The sequence below is a fragment of the Bos taurus genome, chromosome 3 (genome assembly GCF_002263795.3).
Source record: "Bos taurus isolate L1 Dominette 01449 registration number 42190680 breed Hereford chromosome 3, ARS-UCD2.0, whole genome shotgun sequence".
In the NCBI taxonomy this organism is placed as follows: Eukaryota; Metazoa; Chordata; class Mammalia; order Artiodactyla; family Bovidae; genus Bos; species Bos taurus.
Window position 1 is genome coordinate 10,087,680 of NC_037330.1, and position 8,302 is coordinate 10,095,981.

General features: G+C 38.9%; 1 non-coding gene across 1 annotated transcript; it reads right to left on the reverse strand.

Annotated features, from left to right (window-relative positions):
* Window positions 1-7,360: 7,360 nt before the first annotated feature.
* On the reverse strand, window positions 7,361-7,433 carry TRNAG-UCC (transfer RNA glycine (anticodon UCC)). Its single transcript has one exon. It is a non-coding gene; the product is annotated as a tRNA-Gly (tRNA).
* Window positions 7,434-8,302: the final 869 nt, after the last annotated feature.

The following is an 8,302-nucleotide window of genomic DNA, read 5'->3' on the forward strand; positions in this document are numbered from 1 at the left end:
TCAGCTCTTCACATCAGGTGACCAAAGTATTGGAGTTCCAGCTTCAGCATCAGTCCTTCCAATGAATATTCAGGGTTGATTTCCTTTAGGATTGACTGGTTTGATCTCCTTGCAGTCTAAGGGACTCTCAAGAGTCTTCTCCAGCACCACAGTTCAAAAGCATCAATCCTTTGGCTTTCAGCCTTCTTTATGGTTCAGCTCTCATATCTGTACATGACTACTGGAAAAGCCATAGCTTTAACTATATGGACCTTTAAGGCAAAGTGATGCCTCTACTTTTAAATACACTGTTTAATTTCATCATAGCTATTCTTCCAAGGAGCAAGCATCTTTTAATTTTGTGGCTGCAGTAAACATCCACATTGATTTTGGAGCCCAAGAAAATGAAATCTGCCACTCTTTCCACTTTTCCCCCTTCTATTTGCCATGAAGTGATGGGACTGGATGTCAAGATTTTCATTTTTTTGAATGTTGAGTTTTAAGCCAGGTTTTTCACTCTCCTTTTTCATCTTCATCAAGAGGCTCTTTAGTTCCTCTTCACTTTCTGCCATTAAAGTGGTATCATCTGCATATCTGAGGTTGTTGGTGTTTCTCCTGGCAATCTTGATTCCAGTTTGTTAGTCATCCAGCCCAGCACTTCGTATGATGTTCTCTGCATATAAATTAAATAAGCGGGGGTGACAATATACAACCTTTCCCAATTTTGAGCCAGTCAGTTGTTCCAGGTTCAGTTCTAACTGTTGCTTCTTGACCTGCATACAGGTTTCTCAGGAGGCAGGTAAAGTGGTCTTGTATTCCTGTCTCTTTAAGAATTTTCCATTGTTTGTTGTGATCTACACAATCAAAGGCTTTAGTGTAGTCAATGAAGCAGAAGTAGATGTTTCTCTGGAATTCTCTTGCTTTTTCTATGATCCAATGGATGTTGGCAATTTTATTTCTGGTTCTTCTCCTTTTTCTAAATCCAGCTTGTACATCTGGAATTTCTCAGTTCACGTACTGCTGAAGCCTAGCTTGAAGGATTCTGAGCATAATCTTGCTAGCATCTGAAATGAAAAAGCACTTGAAAAATCACTCATTTGAATATTCTTTGGTATTACCCTTCTTTGGGATGGGAATGAAAACGGACATTTCCAGTCCTGTGGCCACTGCTGAGTTTTCCAAATTTGCTGGCATAATGAGTGCAGAACTTTAACAGCATCATCTTTTAGGATTTGAAGTAGCTCAGCTGGAATTTCATCATCTCCACCAGCTTTGTTCTTAGTAAGCTCTTAGTAAGTAAGTTCTTTGTTCTTTGTTCCCAAGGCCCACTTGACTTCACACTCCAGAATGTCTGGCTCTAGGTGAGTGACCACACCATCATGGTTATCTGGTCCATTAAGAACTTTTTTTTGTATATTTCTTCTGTGCATTCTTGCCACCTCTTCTTAATCCCTTCTGCTTCTGTTAGGTCCATACCATTTCTGTCTTTTATTGTGCCCATCTTTGGATGGAATGTTCCCATGGTATCTCCAATTTTCTTAAAGAGATCTCTAGTCTTTCCTATTCTATTGTTTCCCTCTATTTCTTTGCATTGTTCACTTAAGAAGACTTTCTTATCTCTCTTTTCTAGTCTCTAGAACTCTGAATCCAGTTGAGTATATCTTTCCCTTTCTCCTTTGCTTTTCACTTTTCTTCTTTTCTCAGCTATTTGTAAGGCTTCCTCATACAACCACTTTTCCTTCTTGTATTTCTTTTTCTTGGGAATGGCTTTGGTCACCACCTCCTGTACAATGTATGAACTTCTGTCTACAGTTCTTCAGACACTCTACCAGATCTAGTCCCTTGAATCTATTTGTTACCTTCACTATGTAATCATAATGGATTTGAGTAGACCAATGTATCAGAATAGAAAACTCAAATATGGACCTGAATACATGTGGGAATTTAGGTACTGATAAAGGAATTTATTCAAAACAGTAGTGCAAAGGAAGAATATTCAGTATATGGTATTGAAATATGTTGATAAAATGCTGTGCAATGCTTGCCAAATATATCTAGACCAAAATGGATGGAAGTGGATTAAAAATTTAAGTGCAAAAAGCAGTAATGACTAGAAAAATCAAGAAATCTGAAAAAAGTTCTGGTTAGGATAAAGCCTGTCTAAGCATGCCATAAAATATAGCAGTCATGAAAATATTTATAAATTCAACTATATTAAAATCCATCATGACAAAAGCAGAGTCAAAAGATAAATTATCTATGAAAAATGTTTACAAGTTATATTCCAAAAGAATGAGTCCTGTACCATATAAGTGACTTTTAGATTGTTGGAGAATAGACCAAGAACTCACTAGAAAAAGAAGTAAATGGCATGGATTAAATAGTTCAGAGGAAAGGACATACATGCAGTTCATAAACTCATGAAAAGATGTATAACCTCCTTTATATTTACAAAAATAGACAATAAGCTTCACTGAGATGCTAATTTTCATCAATCAGATTGAAAAATATCATAAAGTTTGAAAATACAGTGTGTTGGGAAATGTGTGGGAAAGAGACACTCATTTATTGTTGTAGGAGAGCATATTGCTATACTATTCCTTATGGCCTTTGGGTTTGAGTTTAGCCAGATTTTGTGACTGCAGTTTCAGGGGGATGTTTGGTGGGAATCCAGATTTCAGGATATAAAGCAGATAGCATTCCGTGACTATCTCACAGCCCAGTACTACTTTTGCAGTAGTGCAGTACTGTGATAGTAACACTGTGTAGTGGGCTGTAATAATCTACATCCTACAATGGTGGTCTACAATTGCCTACTATCATTTGTACCCTTGGCTTTTAATTTCCTTAGTTCCCATGAAGCCCCATTTAATTCATTCACTCTTTCATTCGTGTGATAAATATTGAACATTTACTCTGCCCTAAGTACTAGGAACTCTTTAACTCTGCACCTTTTAAACTCTTTTAAAGCACTTTATTTATTTTTGGTTGCACTGGGTCTTCATGGAGGCACTCAGACTTTCTCTAGTTGCAGCGAGCAGGGCTACTCTGTGCTGTGATGCACGGGCCTCTCACTGTGGTGGCTTCTCTTATTGTGAAACATGGGCTTCAGTGTATGAGCTTCGGTAGTTGTGGCTTGCAGGCTCTAGAACATGGGCTCAGTAGTTGTGGTGCATTTTAGTTGCTCTGTGGCATGTGGAATCTTCCCATACCAGTGACTGAACCCATATCCCCTGCGTCGGCAGTCGGATTCTTATCCACTGTACTACCAGGGAAGTCCTGCACCAGTACTCTTCATTCTTGCCTCAGACATAGCTAGTTTTGACCTGCAAATTGTAGACACAATTGTTTGCTTTTACACTCTTTAATGCTGATTTTGCTATTTTATATGAGGCTTTATGAACCAGAGCACTGGCTTAGCATCTGTCTGCCTGTTCAGGCCCTATGCAAGCTGCTCGCATGGCTTATTGTCCATTGTGTCTCTAGTGAAGTGAAACGGTGCCTTGGTACTATGCCTAAGACATCTGCTGTCCCAGCTGCAGGATGTTAATTCAAAAAACAGATACGGATGGACTGCCTACTAAGGCACAGTGCTAGAGACACAGCACTTAACAAGGGAGGACTTTTCTGTTTTGATGGACGGGGCAGTGTAAATATTCAACTGAAGTACTGTCCAGGGAGCGTGGAGCCTGCTTGTTGGCAGGAACATTTCATTTAGGGTTTAAACAGACAGGCCAATTAGAAATGTGGCTCAAGCGTGTCGTCAAGTAAGGAATGAGTTTGGTGAAGTGAAGCAGGTGTGCCAGCTAGACTGTAAAATCTTCCTACATGAGGAACGGAGGAAGTGTAACTTGGAAGGCAAACCTGGACCCTTTGTCCGAGAAGAGGCCGTAAGGAAATGGGCATAGATGAAGCCGAGTAAGGATGATTGCCCAACTGAGAGAGAAGAACTCTGTAATACTGAAATTCTCCTCAGGGTTCTGCACTCACTGCTGACAACCTTGAAGATTAAATTGGGCAAGAGTTGTAATCTAAGGAATTTTGAAATTAGGAGGTAAAGATGAGAGGCAAAACTGAACGCAAAGCAGGAGCTGTATCTAAAGAGAATGTAGAATCCTTCTCTTTGAAAAAAAGTAAAAGAATCCTTCTCTTTGTAGAAAAGTAAAAAAAAAGGGAGCAGGACTTGTTTTAACATTTATAACTAACTGTGTTTTAATTATGCATAAGGTGGTAAGTCTTACTTGATGTGAAATGGAGAAAAGTAAAATGTTTATTTGTGAGGATCTGTGTGTCCCAGATGACTAAATATTAGAGAACTATCTAAGGCAAATTCCCTGTCTATATACAATGAGGAAGTGACAGAAGGCTCACTGAAGCTTCTGGGAGAGGTGATGGGATTAGTACTTTCCTCATTCTTCCAAATGGCATGGCTGCTCTAACAACCTTTCCTCTGGGTCCTTCACCCTACACATTTTCTCTACTCCAGCCTTAGCTGCAGGATGTTAATAAGGGAACCAATCAGATTCCAGATCAATCAATCAATCAACCAATCAATCAGATGATCCAGAATACGACAAATGCATATTGTTGAGCTTCTATCATTTTATTCATTATAGCTAATATCAAGAGCCTACGCATGCTCATCACTATATTTATTGCTTTACATACATTATCTTTTTCTAAAGGTTTTACAATAGAAGTATTATATGCATACAAATACATAGACACTCATAAGTCATGAGCATATTATGTGTTATCATAACATGAGCATACCCATGTAATCTCCACTTAGGTGCACAAGAAGTGGAATGTTCCCAGGACCCTAGAAGCATTCTTCAATGCCTTCTGCCAATGACTACTCTCACTCTTCTCTCTGAAACTTACTGCTATTCTGACTTCTAACACCACAGACTGGTTATACCTGTTCTTGGACTTTATATAAAATGGAATCAAGCAGTTTGCATTGTTTTCTTGGCCTCAGCATTATGTTTGTGAGATTCATTCACATCGTCCCATATAGTAATAATTTATTCAATCTTGTTGCATTCTAGTATGTAACTATAATACAATTTATTCCTTGTGCTTAATGGAAATGTGGAAAATTTCCACTATTTGACTATTATGAATATTGCATTCTATTATGAATATCGCATTCATGAACATTAGTGTACACATCTTTTGATGAAAATATGTATATATTTGGGGTATATGGGACTTTCCTGGTGGCTCAGATGGTAAAGAATCTGCTTGCAATGCAGGAGATCTGGGTTCAATCCCTGAGTCAGGAAGATCCCCTGGCAAAGGGCATGGCTACCAACTCCAGTATTCTTGCCTGGACAATTCCATGGACAGAGGAGCCTGGTGGGCTACAGTCCATGGGGTTGAAAAAGTCGGATATGACGGAGTGACTAACACTTGGGGTATATACCTAGGAATATAATTGCTGGGTCATAGGATAAATATATATTTTGTGTTAATAGAAACTACCACATAATTTTCCTAAGTGGTTATGTACAATTTTATGTAAATTTTATTAGCAGTGCATGAGCATTTCAGATGCCCCACCTCATCAGCTTTGGTCATGTCTGCTTTAAAAATTTTAACTATCCTGGCAAGTGTCTAGTGATATCTCATTGTGTGCTATAGATTGAATGCCTTTATTCCCCCCAAAATTCATGTGTTGAAATCCTAGTCTATAAAATGATGATAGGGAGATGGGACAGGAGAAGGAAATGGCAACCCACTCCAGTGTTCTTGCCTGGAGAATCCCAGGGACGGGGGAGCCTGGTGGGCTGCCTTCTCTGGGGTCGCACAGAGTCGGACACGACTGAAGCGACTTAGCAGCAGGTCATGAGGACAGAGCCCTCATGAATGGGATTAGTACTCTTATAAAAGGGACTCCAGAAATTTTCCTGGCCCCTTCCACCTAGGAGGACACAATGAGAAGTCTGTGATCTGGAAGAGGGCCCTCGCCTGTCCATGCTGGCATCCTGATCTGGGAACTGCTGCCTCTGTGAGAAGTACATTTCTATTTTTTAAAAGCAACTTAGTCTGTGGTATTTTGTTATAGTGGAATGAATAGGCTAAGACATTGTGGTTTAAAATCTGATTTCCCTGATTACTAATACAGTAAAACATTTTTAAAGTTCAAGTATGGTTGATTTACAATGTTGTATTAATTTCTGCTATGTAGCAAAGTGATACGGATACACACACCCACACGTTCTTTTTTGTGTTCTTTTTCCATTACGGTTTACCTCAGGGTATTAAACACAGTTCCCTGGGCTAGGACCTTGTTGTAAGACAAGGACCTTGTCCTACACTAAGACCTTACTTCATACATTCTATACATAATAGCTTGCATCTGCTTATGCCAAACTCCCAATCCTTCTCCCACTCCACCCTCCCTCTTCCTTGGCAACTATAAGTCTGTTCTCTGTCTGAGTTTGAAGAGCGAAACATTTTCACATGTTTATTTGCAATTTGTATATCCTCTTCTGTGAAGTGCCTTCTTGGGCCTCCTGCCATTTTTATTTTGAATTCTTTGATATTTTCTGACTGATTTTTAGGATATGCGTATACTTACATGCTCATAAGCTCCAGTCTTGGGCTTTGATATGTGGTGGGGATAGGGTGGGGAGCAGATAATCCAGGCTAAGACACTGCTTTCTCTCTTAGTCCTTCCAGATTAAGGGTGGTGCCAGATATTTGATGTTATTCATCCCTGTGTTGTCTTATTATCTCCTGTTAGGATTCTCAAGCTCTTCCATTGCTTGTGTAACTAGCTTCCTGTATTAATTTCCTTGTTTTACATATGTACAGTAGACTCTGTTTTCTTCCATAGACTCTGATTGACAGGCTCTTCTGGCCTCTACCCTTCCACTATATCACCATACTGCTTTCTCACATTCTAGCCCTGTTCTCTCCTTACAGCCTTGGATCTGCATGGGGTCCTGACAATTTTTCTTCCCTTTCTCACTATAAAGAAGTCATCAGCTGATCTTAGTCATTTATAATTTCTTTGTTGCAAGAACAGGAAACACAGCATTGCATGGTAGCTAGGTTTTTAAACTGTAGAGACTGCCAAGATTCAAATCCTGACTCTGCTATGTGATGGTGAGTGAATCCTTATTCTCTCTCTGCTTCAGCTTCCTCATCTGCAACCTGAGAACAAGAATATTCATTAGGATTAAATGAGTTTATTTTTGTTAATCATTTAGAACAATCTTTATTTAAGTTCATTTTTAAATTGGAATACAGTTTCTAGAATAATCTTGTTAGATTAAATGCATTAAATAAATGTTACTTTTTGTTGTGACTATGAAATCTACATTTCTTTTTTCTTTTTTTTTTTCATACTATGTGGCTTATGGGATCCTAGTTCCTTGACCAGGGATTGAACCCAGGCCCTCTGCAGTGGAAATACAGAGTCCTAACCACTGGACTGCCAGGGAATTTCCCCAAATCTATATTTCTAATTCTCCTTCTTCCTCTGACTGCCACTCAGCATATTCTGATTCATCATGGATATTTCCCTTGACAATTTGATAAGTTAATCATATTAATTCACTTAAAAATACTTGCTGGGTATCTATTATGTGTCATATTTCTTGTTACAGGCCTCCTTGTCACTTGTGATTTAATATTTTGGGAAACCAGATTCTCCAACTACTCTTTCCACCAGCTACTCTCCACTATCCCCCAAGATAAACTTTTATCTCTAAGATATTTGATAGTATAGTTGTTTCATTATTTTCCTAGTAACAATTGCAATAATAATAGTTGCAATAATTTATGTGGTGGCTTATTTTTAAAAAGGTTTATTTATTTTATTTTTGGCTGTGCTGGGTCTTCGTTGCTGCATGCAGCCTTTCTCTAGATTCAGGAAGCGGGGGTTGATTTTCATTGTGGTGCATGGACATCTCTTGTTGCAGAGCACGGGTTCTGGGGTGTATGGGCTTCAGTAGCTGTGGCGCACGGGCTTGGTTGCTCCAAGGCATGTGGGATCTTCCCAGACCAGGAATCAAACTTGTGTCCCTTGCATCAGCAGGTAGATTCGAAACCACTAGCCATCAGGGAAGCCCTGGTAGCTTACATTTTAAACAGTGTTTTCACATGTCTAATACTAAAGTGCAAAACTGTCATGGACAAGATTAATGTCTTGATTGCATATCCCCAGCAGCTAACATGTTGTTTAATTTATAGTCAGTGATAGGGAATTTTTTTAAATTTAATTTTCATTTTATATTGTAGTATGGTTGATTTACAATGTTGTTTCAGGTGTACAGCAAAGTAGTTCAGTTGTACATATACATATATTCTT